This window comes from Equus przewalskii, chromosome 1 (genome assembly GCF_037783145.1).
Source record: "Equus przewalskii isolate Varuska chromosome 1, EquPr2, whole genome shotgun sequence".
NCBI classification, from domain to species: Eukaryota; Metazoa; Chordata; class Mammalia; order Perissodactyla; family Equidae; genus Equus; species Equus przewalskii.
In genome coordinates this window covers 50,301,662-50,315,639 of record NC_091831.1, presented here as the reverse complement: position 1 = coordinate 50,315,639, position 13,978 = coordinate 50,301,662, and the positions used below count along the sequence as shown (strand labels likewise).

Genomic DNA, 13,978 nt, shown 5'->3' with positions numbered 1-13,978 from the left:
TTAAGAGCTGATTCTTTGAGAAGATAAATAAAATTGACAAAGCCTTAGCCAGACTCACTGAGAAAAAAATAAAGAAGGCTCAAATAAATAAAATTAGAAATTAAAGCGGGGAAATTACAATGGATACCACAGAAATACAAAGGATTGTAAGAGAATACTATGAAAAACTATATGCCAACAAATTGGAAAATCTGGAAGAAATGGATAAATTCTTAGACTCACACAACCTCCCAAAACTGAATCAAGAAGAAATAGAGAATCTGAACAGACCAATCACAAGTAAAGAGATTGAAACAGTAATCAAAAACCCCTCAAAAAATAAAAGTCTAGGACCAGATGGCTTCTCCGGAGAATTCTACCAAACATTCAAAGAAGATTTAATACCTATCCTTCTCAAACTATTCTAACAAATTGATGAAGATGGAACATTTCCTAACTCATTCTATGAGGCCAATATCACCCTGATCCCAAAGTCAGACAAGGAGAGCACAAAGAAGGAAAAATACAGGCCAATATTGTTGATGAACACAGATGCAAAAATCCTCAACAAAATATTTGCAAACAAATATAGCAAAACATTAAGAGGATCACACACCATGATCAAGTGAGATTCATACCAGGGATGCAGGGATGGTTCAAAATCCGCAAATCAATCAATGTGATACACCACATTAACAAAATGAAGAATAAAAACCACATGATCACCTCAATAGATGAAGATAAAGCATTTGATAAGATCCAAAATACATTGATGATAAAAACTCTCAATAAAATGGGTATAGAAGAAAGTACCTCAACATTTAGGGCTATATATGAAAAACACACACCCAACATCATACTCAATAGGGGAAAAACTGAAAGTCATCCCTCCGAGAACAGGAACAAGACAAAGGTGCCATCTTGCCACTCTTTTTCAACATAGTACTGGAGGTTTTGGCCAGAGCAATTAGGCAAGAAAAAGAAATAAAAGGTATCCAAATTGGTAAGGAAGAAGCTAAAGTCTTGCTATTTGCAGATGACATGATTCTATATATATATAGAAAACCCTAAAGAATCCATTGGAAAACTGTTAGAAATAATCAACAACTACAGCAAAGTTGCAGGGTACAAAATGCGCTTACAAAAATCAGATGCATTTCTATACCCTAATAGCGAACTAACAGAAAGAGAACTCAAGAACACAATCCTATTTATAATCACAACAAAAAGAAAAAATATCTAGGAATACATTTAACCAAGGAAGAGAAAGACCTATACACTCAAAACTATCAGACATTATTGAAAGAAATCAAAGATGACAAAAGAAATGGAAAGATATTCCATGCACGTGAATTGGAAGAATAAACAAAGTTAACATGTCCATATTACCTAAAGCAATCTACATATTCAATACAATCCCAATCAGAATCCCAATGATATTCTTCATGGAAATAGGACAAAGAATCCTAAAATTTATATGGAACAACCAAAGATCCCAAATAGCGAAAGCAATCCTGAGAAAAAAGAACAAAGCTGGAGGCATCACAACCCCTGACCTCAAAATATACTAAAAAGCCATAGTAATCAAAACAGCATGGTACTGGTACAAAAACAGACACACTGATCAATGGAACAGAATTGAAAGCCCAGAAATAAAACCACACTTCCATGGACAGCTAATCTTTAACAGAGCAGCTAAGAACACACAATGGAGAAAGGAAAGTCTGTTCAATAATTGGTGTTGGGAAAACTGGACAGCCACATGCAAAAGAATGAAAGTAGACCATTATCTTGCACCATACACAAAAATTAACTCAAAATGCATTAAAGACTTGAAGGTAAGATGTGAGACCATAAAACTCCTAGAAGAAAATATAGGCAGTATACTCTCTGACTCCAATTTTGGCAGCATCTTTTCAAATACCGTGTCTACTCAGGCATGGGAAACAAAAGAAAAAATAAACAAATGTGACTTCACCAGACTAAAGAGCTTCTGCAAGGCAAAGGAAACTACGAACAAAATGAAAAGTCAACCCACTGACTGGGAGAAATTATTTGCAAATCATATATTCGACAAGGGGTTGATCTCCAAAATATAAAAAGAACTCACACAACTCAACAACAAAAAAACAAACAAGTCGATCAAAAAATGGGCAGAGGATATAAACAGACATTTTTCCAAAGAAGATAGACAGATGGCCAAGAGGTACATGAAAAGGTGTTTAACATCACTAATCATTAGGGAAATGCAAATCAAAACTACAATGAGGTATCACCTTACACCTGCTAGAGTGGCTATAATCACCAAGACAAAAAATAACAAATGTTGTAGAGGATGGCGAGAAAAGGGAACCCTCAGACACTGCTGGTGGGAATGCAAACTGGTGCAGCTACTATGGAAAACAGTATGGTGATTTCTCAAAAAATTAAAAATAGAAATACCATATGACCCAGCTATCCCACTACTGGGTTTTTATCCAAAGAACCTAAAATCAACAACTCAAAGAGACTTTCTCACCCCTATGTTCATTGCAGGAGTATTAACAGTAGTCAAGACATGGAAGCAACCCAAGTGCCCATCGACTGATGAATGGATAAAGACGATGTGGTACATATATACAGCATGGAATACTACTCAGTCATAAAAAAGACAAGATCATCCCACTTGCAACAACATGGATGGACCTTGAGGGTATTATATTAAGCAAAATAAGCCAGACAGAGAAAGACAAACACTGCATGATTTCACTCATACGTGGAAGATAAAAAAACACATGGATAAAGAGAACAGATTAGTGGTTACCAGAGGGGGGATGGGCAAAAGGGGTAAAGGGGCACGTTTATATAGTGACAGATAAAAGTTAGACTATTAGTGGTGAGCATGATGCAGCTTACACAGAAACTGATAAATAATGATGTACACCTGAAATTTCACAATGTTATAAACCATTATGACCTCAATAAACAAAATAAAAACAAAAAATATCTACCTGCCAGAACTGTAAGAGAAAAAATTTGTGCTGTTTTAAGTTATCGAGTTTGTGGTAAACTGCCACAGCAGCTTAGATCAGCCGGATAAGCAAACTGGAACCTTTCCACAGGCTGGCTGCAAGTGGTAAATTGGACGCATGACTGATGGGGCTCCTTGTTCCAATGAATCATATTGCTTGTCCTTCAACATTAGAGCTGCATTTTTTAGATCTTAGGGTTTCATGACATTTATTCAAACTGCAATGCCTCTGACAGGCATTCTGCCTTAGTAGCTAATAGGTTTAGCTCAAGGCTTGGCATATTGTGGGTACTTCCTAAATGCTATTGGTTTACTGCCAGCTATGCACAAGGTATCATGAGAACAGGACCTAGAGTTGGGGGAAAGCGGGAGGGAGTTGTCTGGGAGGATGCAGAGTGTCTGTCCAACCCTGCTTCCTCCGTTCCCTCCATTCCTGCCAAGTCCATCCTAGGACCAGATACAAATCATCTCATCAAAGGCCTGGAAGAACATTTTTGTTGCTATTGCAGGGGAAGCTCCACAATCATTCATTCCTGACTTCACCTTTACTCCTGTTAGCTACAGTGATCCACCAATACCTCCTGTGAGATAATGGAAAATATATATTGGTCTCTGCCCCCGGTTCCTGGCACAGAGCTACTGAAACCCTTGTAATTTCCTACATGATAAGAGCACTAGGAACATTTTTTATTTTAATATTTGCTCTTTGACCCCGATTCCTAACACCAGGAAGGCTCCTGAAACCCATGTAATTTCCTGGGTGACAGAAGTGCCTTTTGTCCTAATGAGACAACTCTGGGTGGGCTCCTGGATAGCTCCTGGATAAGAGCTGTTCACCAGAAAGGCCAAGCCATGATTAGAAACGGAATTTTCAGCCCTGCCTCCCATTCTCTTGAGAAGGGAGAAGGGCTGAAAATGAAGTTAATGATTGCTCATACCTACATGATGAAGCCTCTTATAAAATCCCAAAAGTATGGGGTTTGGAGAGCTTCCAGGGTGCTGAACACATCCACACTGGGAGGGTGATGCTCCTTAATTAATTCCACGGAGACAGAAGCTCCTGTGGTTGGGCCCTTCCTAGAGGTTCTATCTCTTCATCTAGCTGTTCATCTGTATCCTTTATCATATCCTTTAATAAACTGGTAAAGGAAAGTGTTCTCCTGAGTTCTGTGAGGCACTCTAGCACACTAATCTAACCTGAGGAGGGGGTTGTGGGAACCTCCAACTTGTAGCCAAATTGCACAGAAGTTGTGGGTAACCTGGGGACCTACTACTTGCGATTGGCATCTGAAGTGGGGAGCAGTCTTGTGAGAGGGAGCCCTTACCCTATGGGATCTGATACTATTTCCAGGCAGATGGTGTTCGAATTGAGAGTTAAGCTGTAGGACACCCAGCTGGTATGGTGGAGAATTGCTTGGTAATGTGGGGAAAACCCACACACACATTGGAAATTGCTCTCAGAACAAATTTCACCTCCATATACAGCCTGTGTCCATAACCTTCTTTGGCCTAATTGTTTCTAGCAGTTGACAACCATTTCCCCCAGGCTCTCACCAGGAGTCCATGGTGATAACAATAATCATGAAAGCACTAATACCTGTTTATGGAGGGCCTAGTATGTGGCAGGTGCTTTATACGCAGTATCTCTAATTACTACAGCTCAACAAAAAGTAGGTATTATTATAATGTCTTCTTATACATACATAAGTTAATTGAGGCTCAGAGAGAGGAATTATTTTAACCAAAATCATATAGGTGATCAATGATAGAACCCAGATTCAAAGCAAGGTTGCCCCGATGCCAAACTCTTTCCATTTTGTTGCATGTTCCTGACCAACAGCAAAATGTGCCTCAAGTACCTAGCACAGAGTTTGACATATAATAAGGTCTTAATTTATGTTGGCTTTTATTTTGTCATTATGTGTCTATGACTATGATAATGGCTGACAGCCAGAATGTACATGAAGCACAGAAAACCCACAGGCATGGTGGCCTAGGGCCCAGCAGATAGAAAGGGCCCACTTGGCCTTTCTGTAGCCCATGTCCCTGGAGAGTTTCAAAGCCAGAGATGCTCTTCTGCTTCTTCATTTTCCTCCTTCCACATATCCTATTATTTCTAGAAATGAGAAAATAAAGGAAGTGCAGCCAAAAGAGGAACGAGAGGAGAAAATGTATACATAGAGAGGCTCTTAGATTGAGCCCTTCTTCACCTGGCATCCTGCCAAATGGATTCCCTCTCTTCCTCCCTTTAAAGGCTCCCCCACAGGCCTCTACGCCTGCATTGACATTATCCCGGAAACCTCTACATGCTCACCTCCAACCACACACATACTGTTGTCTGAGAAGCAGAGGAGCAGAAGGGCGGTGGGATTTAGGGAGAAAGTGAGAGAACCCTCACCTGAAAACAAATATGTCGTCTTATATTCTTTTCCCATTCTGGCTACTAGAACACCTCAGCATTGGCACAACTTAAGGACAAGTTATTTTCATGTGAAGATATGTAAAATTTGAATTGGGACAAAGCATTTTCCTTATGATGTTGAAAAACAGGTTCCTGAGAGCTTTGAGTAGGTAAGGCAAGCACGTGGCACACAGAGTCCCTTTCTCCAATCTCTGACCTGTGGCAGGCATCACCAGTTGATCGTGGCACTCTTCTCCGCTGAACCCAGACCAATCAATTGGAGATGACACTTTAGAGGACAGTCATTTGGCTTGTCTGAAATACAGCATGGCTTTGCAGACGAGGTGCTCTGTGAACTCTTCCTGAGTTGTGAATTCACTTAGCAATTTTTGAATTCTATTCATCGATTAAAGCAGAGGTCCCATCCTACCCACTCTGGGAAGTCTTCTCTAATCATATTGTTGTTTGTCTTGCCTCCTTTGATACTGACATATCCTGGGAAGAATCCACATTTTGTGGGGACTGAAACTTGGCAACAGCTTTGTAATATTTTCTATAAAGAAAATGGAAAGATAATTCAGTTTTTCTTCTGGGTTGATTTGAATTTGTTCAGAAAAGTTTATTTGGGTTTCATACTAATTATTAATAACATCATGTAAATTTTCAGGATGGTCTCTACTTTGGGGAAACCACTACCAATTTCCTTTCAAATATGAGTTTTAAGATTTCAGAGCATTTCAAGTTTTCTGTGCAGTGTCTAACTGAACATAGTCTTATAACTGATGACACTTATTGACCAGATTGTCCTCACTGTCCTCATATCATTAAATTTTATTTCTAGGAAGGGTGTGTCAAAATATCTAAAAGTGTTGTGGTTGACTCATCACCTCCTGGCAAAGAAAACTGGGCAGCTCCCTAGGAGCATCAAGTTAGGAATGTTCCTTCCTGAGTTCTATGGACTAGAATCACGCATGTATACTCCAAGCCTTGTGCTTGCTCTCCCACTTCTTTAGAGAGCTCAGAACACACTGAGTATTTCAAAAAGATCCCTAGGATTCATTCCTCTCACTACATGTAGTAAAATATCTGTGAGAATTCGAAAAAATTTTTGAATGAATGAAAAAGTGAGTGAATGAAGAATACTGGTCCAAGCATCTCCAAATATTCTGGTTGCTCTTTTTTCTATATTTCTTGTACTAATGGTGTCAACGGCAATGTGGCTTATTTAACTGAATTTCAGGCTTATCTTTCCAGCCACTGGGATTGCAGTCATGGTGACATAGAATGTTAACCTTGGAAGAGATCCTAAAGATCACATGGTTCAATCCTTTTTCACTGTTAATAGATAAGGAAACTGAAGCTGAAAAAGTTGAAGTTGTTGTCCAGGGCCTCAGAGAAGCTCTTCTAAACCCTCTCGTGGCCTGTTACCACAACGATACTCTTTAGTACATATTGCAAAATAAATGCTTATTGCTTCCTTTTAACAGACTCGGAATCAGAATCCTTTCGCCTGCCTTGAAATCAATCACTTCTGCAGTTTCCTCCCCTCCCTTATTTTTTATCTAAGACACTGAGTGTTTATTAAATGTCTGTGCATTCAGCGTCATGAGAATGCAAAGAAACATGGTCTCGACTTAAAGAGCTCATAATCTACTTAAGAGAAGAAACACCTATATGGCCTTCTTCATGGCAGGGCATAATTATGGGGAAATTCCTGTTCATGGCCCCCGAACTCAGTGTGAAATAAAAGTTGTTTCTCTTTTAGACCAAAATCTTTTCATTTTCAATGAAACCTTTGAAGAAAGGCATCCTAAGAGTTAAGCCATTTCAGCAAGGCTGCTTACCTAAACAATAGAATTTTAACCACATAAAGATGGGGCTGTCACTTTCAAGAGTATTGTTCTTTAAATGGAGCATATCATTGTCTTTGGCCATTGAACTAACTGGCCATACATAGTTGGTGTATTTTGTTTTTGTCTGCATATGACCTGGAGGTCATAAGTTAAGAGATGTGGATGGAACAACACAAACCAAATGCTTCCTCAAGCAACTGCTATGATGTGTCTCATGAGAAATAGCCTTAGCCAGTCCTGGGAAGCAGTAAAATATAATGAAATGCACAGATTTGTGTTAGTAATTCAGGAGATGTTTATAAATATTTCTTGAATCCTTAATATATCCAAGCACTATTGAATCTCTGACGATATAGCAGTGAATAAGAGAGAAAGAGATCCTTGCTTCATTCTAGTGGGGCAGTCAGGCAAGGAACAATAGACTAGAAAATTTGCATAGTAATGAGAACTATGCAGAGAAAAAAATGGTTGATAAAGCATAGACTGGAGGATCAGGGAATGTTTCTGGGGAAAAATGATCTTGAGGCCGAGACCTGAATGACAAGAAGGAAGTAACTGGGAAAGACCCGGAGCAAAGGTGTGGAAGATGCTCCAGGCAGAAGGAGCATCCTGTGCAGAGGAGATAAGGCCAAAAGGGCCTGGGCATGTCTCAGAAACAGAACTTAGGCTGGTGTCGCTGGAGCCTGCAGGAGAAGAGAAATAGGGCAGGAGGTGAGGTCAGACAAGCAAGCAGGGGCCAGAACATGTTAGACTTTGCAGGCAGAATAAGGAGTTTGGTTGTAACTCCAAAGGCAATAGAAGCCAGTGGAGAGTTTTAAGCAGGGAAGTTACATGATCTAACTTACATTTTTAACAGAACAGTTTTCATTCTGTGAGGAGAAGGATTGTAGGAAGGAGGCGAGGAATCAAGGAGACCAGTTAGGCCGTAATCCAGATTTTCTGGATGAGAGATGGTGGCCTCTTAACAAGGGTGGGGCTATCACACAGACAGACCTGTCTACTACGCTCACAAGCTAGGGGAAGACAGTAAAGTTAGCTTGCTAAACCCTAATTTCCTCACCTATAAAGAGTGGATAATAGTATCCATCTTAGAGATTTGTTTTGTGGATTAAGTGAGATAAAACAGAGTACCCAGCACATACTAAGCGACATTCTACAAAGCCAAAGGACAGCATGCTGACAATCTAGATGAGGAGTCAGCAAACTATGGCTCATTCCACCCACTTCTTGTTTTGTTAATAAGTTTCATTGGAACATAGCCATGCCCATTTGTTAGCTATAGTTGCTTTCACGGTACAACAGCGAAGTTGAGTAGTTGTAGCAGAAATCGTATGGCCTGCAGAACGTAAAATATTTACTCTCTGGTCCTTTACAGAAAGTTTGCTGACCCCGATCTAGACTGTAATCAAGAGCAGGAGGAAGGTAAGAGAGACGTACTCTATCTGTACACCTAGGGGGCAGTACATTCAGAGAAATAATAGTGGCATGTCATGTACTGTATTTTTCAGGTGCTCTGCAAAACAGAAGGCCTAGGTGTAAAGAGGAGATTAATAAAAGGAAGCATTTGAAATAAACTTCAAATGTCATCGTCACATAAACCAACCAATAATATGATGTAAATTTACACAGTGTCTCTATATTTTCATTCTATTTATCAATAACTTTATTAAAATAATCCACTACAGATTCATAAATTCAGTGTCAGAGAGAATAAGTAATGGGAAAGATACATATCAATAAATTGGAAGAGCCATAAATAAAATACAGAGTTCAGCCAGGCAGTCAACAAATATTAATTTAGCATTAAGGAAGTGCTGGGTCCAGCCCTAGGTCCTGGGATATACAGCGGTAGACACGACAGCCAGCAACCTTGCTTTCACGAGACCTTGAGTTTAATGTTTGCTTTTGGGGGAGGCCTGCAGGACTGCGTGTAAGAGTCTTTGTGCAAATAAAGACCCTCTTCTTCTTCAAGACACTTTATCGGTAGGAAACATTTAAAAAATACTGATTTTCTTAGGGCCATCTGCCAAAAAATGAATATAAATATTTGACTTTACTGTAACTATGATGTGAATGGTGCTTGGATGTGGCCTCCATTTGCAGGATAGAAACAACGCTCAGTCGTAAGTGGAAGCCCCAGAGTACGTGTTCAGAAGAGAAGGGAAGCACTCGGCTGAAGACTGTTTTTCTAGTTATCAATTTTTACTAAGTCAGTGAGCCCTAATTATGGTTTATCTGCATCCTAAGAGTGTCCACAAGAATTTCATACAGCTCTCCAAAACTTTTAATATGAAATTTAAGCAAACTGTGTACTGTACTTGAAAGAGTGGACAAGGGGAAGAGTGTGGCAAAATAAAATGACCAGCTATAGGATGTCCCAGTGACCAGAAATTTTTGATACTCTCTGAGAATGCAGCTGGTTTGGGAGTAGTGTGGGGAGTTGTGTTGGTGTTTGTATTTTCACTGAATCTAATTTATTTATTTACTTTCTGGTTTGAATTTAAAAACTCCGATTTGAAGTTCAAGGTTTTATATCACATAGTGGTATACAATTAGAATTCCTAGGTGCAGGGGCTGGCACAGTGGCCGAGTGGTTAAGTTCATGCACTCCGATGTGGTGGCCCAGGGTTTCCCTGGTTCGGATCCTGGGCGCGGACATGGCACCACTCATCAGGCCATGCTGAGGCAGCATCCCACATGCCACAACTAGAAGAAACCACAACTAAAAAATACAACTATGTACCGGGGGACTTTGGGAGAAAAAGGAAAAATAAAATCTTTAAAAAAAAAAAAAAAGAATTCCTAGGTGCAGAAGTCCCATATAAAGGCACTAGGAACAGTTTTATAAAGCACAGAGCATTACACAGGCAATTTCTTTGGAGCTGGGAGCAAAGTGTGCATGCAGTAGGTCGAGATCATGATGATTTTTTCATGATCATTTTTTCCGTTTGTTCAGGACAAAGATGAAAATATACAAGAATTAGCAGAGCTTGGCTCTGGCTTAGCAGAAGCAGAATGGAATACAAGAAAGGGTGAAACAGGGAATGAAAAGGAATATGTGGGAAGGAAGACAATACTTTAATTGAAAGTCTCTTCCTCTTTATTCTCCCAAATCTTGTTCTCAAGGTGTCACTTACTTTTATTTCTTTTCCGGGTGTCCTAGATGCCATGCCAATAAACAAAACAAAGTCTCTCTTGCCTTTTCCTCCCTAAGTGCCCTCAAGCAGAATAAACACAGTTCATTTCACTGGGAATTTGGGCAAGGGTAATTAGGAAAGTTTGCTTTTCCTTATTAATAAAGGTTGAAAGTTACTAGTTTATTTCCAATTGCTAGTTAGATAGTTTTCTTCATGTTAACTTTTTATATGTATTTTTGAGGATTGATATTACAGTTATTCATATTACCATCAGATTATATGTTATTGAAATCAAAATGTGGAGATAAAGCAGACTCAACCACACTGATCTTTGCTCTTCTGTAACTCTACTATAAAGCTTCTTATTATTATGAAGTTTATTATTACTATCAAATTTATTATCCCATTTCATAAACTACTCTGTGATTGGGTTTCTTTTTTTTTTTTTAAAGATTGGCACCTGAGCTAACATCTGTTGCCAATCTTGTTTTTTTTCCTCTTTCTTCTTCTCCCCTAAGCCCCCAGGACATAGCTGTGTATTTTAGTTGTGGGTCCTTCTAGTTGTGGCATGTGGGATGCCGCCTCAGCATGGCTTGATGAGTGGTGCTAGGTCCTCGCCCAGGATCTGAACCCATGAAGCCCTGGGCCGCCAAAGCACAGCAGGCAAACTTAACCAGTCAGCTACTGGGCCGGCCCCATGTGATTGTGTTTTTAAAATCAATAATTAGTTATCTCAAATATGTTGATGTAGGCAGTGTCTCTCATTCCACAGGAGATATCAGAAAAATCTCTATTTCCTTTCAAATGTTTAAGAAATTAAGAAATGGAAGTAGACACTAAAATAAGTTATCTAACCATATTCTAATGGGCCTGCAAAACTTACTCAATAAATAAACATTATACTCTCATTCCAGTTGACCTTGATAAAAACATTGCTAAGCCATGATCTTTATTGTGTATTTAGAAGTATGAGCTTCTACCCAGTTGAGACCATAAACGGGGGGAAAAGCCAAAAGCCACAAGAGAGAAAACATTTTGGTCAACTTTGTGCTTGCTGAGCTGTTTTCCCTCATAAAATTTACAGATTAAGGGACATATTTCTATACATGATCACAGTCCCCAGGGGTAGCGGTAACCAAATATATATTACTTTTATTTAAGAAATGCTTCTCTATTACTTGCTTATTTTATAAACAAACACACACTCACTAACTATAATCTCCTGAACTTTAAAACATTTTTCTCACAGGCTAAAACTTTCTGTATTAACTCTTATTTCCTTGTTTATTGGAGATTTCATAGACACTACGTGAGAAAATAGTTGTTTTCTCTTGCTAACGACCAAGTGGGAAATTCCTACTGTTTAAACATAATCATGAATTAGAATCTAATTATAGTAGAAACTACTCTGGAAGGAATAGCGTCTATGGAGCTTGTGAAGAACTGTAAGTGTAGAAGCAGAGTGAGGGAAAGAGAGAGTACGGTTCATACACTCTGCCTTCCACGGGTGGTTCCTGACATAACATTAGGTGGCTCAAGGACAGGGAATCAAATAATATTGAATCATACACGAAGTTATTAACTGTTTAGTTCTTTCTCACACCTTGTGTTACCATTGAGGAGAAAGTTTGCACCTAAGGACAATTTTCGTGCCCTTTTAACACTTGCTAAGCTTCCTTTTCAACAAAGAGAGAGGGCCTCAGGCAGAATATAGAATAAAACAAGACATGAGCAATATTTTGTTTTCATTGTATCTGTTTAGGGCAAGTGAAAGTGATTTTTCATCAAGATGGTAAGATAAAGTTTCTTTTAAAAATAAATTTGTTTAGATAGAAAGTAAGCTAATTGAAATAAAAATATTGAATAATAAAGGTGATGCATAAATATGGCAAATATTGTGAAGTGACTGAGTTTGGAATATACTTTTAGAATCCTCTAAATAGAGAGGAGACCATCTTCGCCCAGACTTCCTCTATTCTTTTATCTTCCTTTCCACCCCTCTTTTCTTTTCTACCCTCTATCATTCAACAAGATGTATTGAGCCACTAGGTAAAGTATTTGACACTGTGCTGGGCACTGAGAACCCAGAAATATAAAGATTAATACATCATCGTCATTTTCAACCTGCTCAGTTTCACTGGAGACACAGATATGCAAACAATGATGATATAGTGAGAAATGTCATGTGTGTGCAAGGTATGGTATAACCCAGAGGAGGGATAACCATGTGGGATGCAAGGGGAGGTGTCGGGTTTTGACCTTGGGAATCAGTCCCATAAAATATAGTCCAATTTCATAAATATATGTTTAATTTATTCAGCAAACTTCTATTGAGCCAGACATTGTGTTAGATACTGAGGATTTGGACAGGAAAAAACACAGTCAAAGTTTTAATAAGCTTTCAATTACAAGGGGAGACAAGGAAAGCAATGGTTATACAGATCTATACGCCTTATCTGAGACTCTTGGAGGCAGATGTGTTTCACAATTCTGAATTTTTAGAATGTTAATGTGATGCACAAACTGTATATTACATAACACTCATTAAAGGGGCTGGGGCAGTACCTCCAAATTAAAACATGAACATTCACTAAGTGGAATGAAGACTATAGCTAGCCTCATACCAATTCAGTGTAGGTTGTTGGTTTTTTCAATTTTTAGGATTTCCAAATTGTAGAAAAGTGTGAACCTATTCTTCAAAATAACTATACGCTGCAGGGTGTTTTGGAAGAACAAAGGCAGGCCAATGAACCACATTTTAACAGAAAAAGGGGCAGGAAGGCTTCCTTAAAGATATATTTTCTGAATGGAGTCTTGCAGGATGAATAGGAGCTAACCAGACAGAGAAGATGGAAGAGGCAGAGGATTGGAGGATGAGAAGAAGGGTTTCCTAGGCAGTAGGGACAGCCTGTAGAAAGACAATGGCCTTGGCGGTGGTGGGGGAACCACAAGTAATTCAGAATGGCTGTGTGTGCACTGTGCTTGAGACAGAAATGGAGAAGGGCCTGGAGATGGAAATGCTGAGGCAGAATAGCTATGATCAGGTGGAAGCAGTGGCCAGGGCGGGATGCTTGCTAAGCTAAACCTCTATCCTGAAGGATAAAGAGAGTTACTAAAAGATTTTAACAGTGTGTAGCCATGTGAACAGATTTGAAATTAGAGGAGAATCATAATATTGGATGACAGAGCTGATGCGCTATGCAAAATGAAGAGGAAACTGTAGTTGTCTCTGTAGAGATTATGAGAAAATGCAGCTGGCATGGTTTGGCTCATAATAATTGCTCAACAAATTGCAGCAATTAGAAGGTCAAAGGCAGGGATGTGGTAGGGATGGATAAGAGGGGATAATTCATAAATCTCTCAAAGAATTATTCAGGACTCAGTATCTGATTGGACTGAGAGAGACGAGGGTGGAGTCTCCTCCCCTCCAAGGCCTCCAAGCCTCCCCCTGGCTTCGAGGTGCGTTGCTTGGCGGTGCTACTAATAGGCTAGGGAATGCTGGAAGAGGACATGGTTCTGTTGTCCTCCGGGTAGAAAAGGAGAGAGGATGTGTTCCATTTTGGACATGATGAAATATGGGTTAGGGACTCAGGGAGAT

General features: G+C 39.3%; 1 protein-coding gene across 2 annotated transcripts in view; it reads right to left on the bottom strand.

Annotated features, from left to right (window-relative positions):
• The window catches only part of CDK1 (cyclin dependent kinase 1), a 62,692-nt gene that overhangs the window by 44,849 nt on the left and 3,865 nt on the right, over positions 1-13,978 (bottom strand). The window contains exon 1 of one of the 2 annotated variants that reach the window (XM_070563323.1): positions 5,388-5,712. The exons of the other annotated variant lie outside the window; for it this stretch is intronic. The gene's annotated coding sequence lies outside the window, so the exon portion shown is untranslated. Of the gene's footprint in view, positions 1-5,387; positions 5,713-13,978 lie in introns of those variants that run through there. 2 annotated transcript variants of the gene reach the window in all.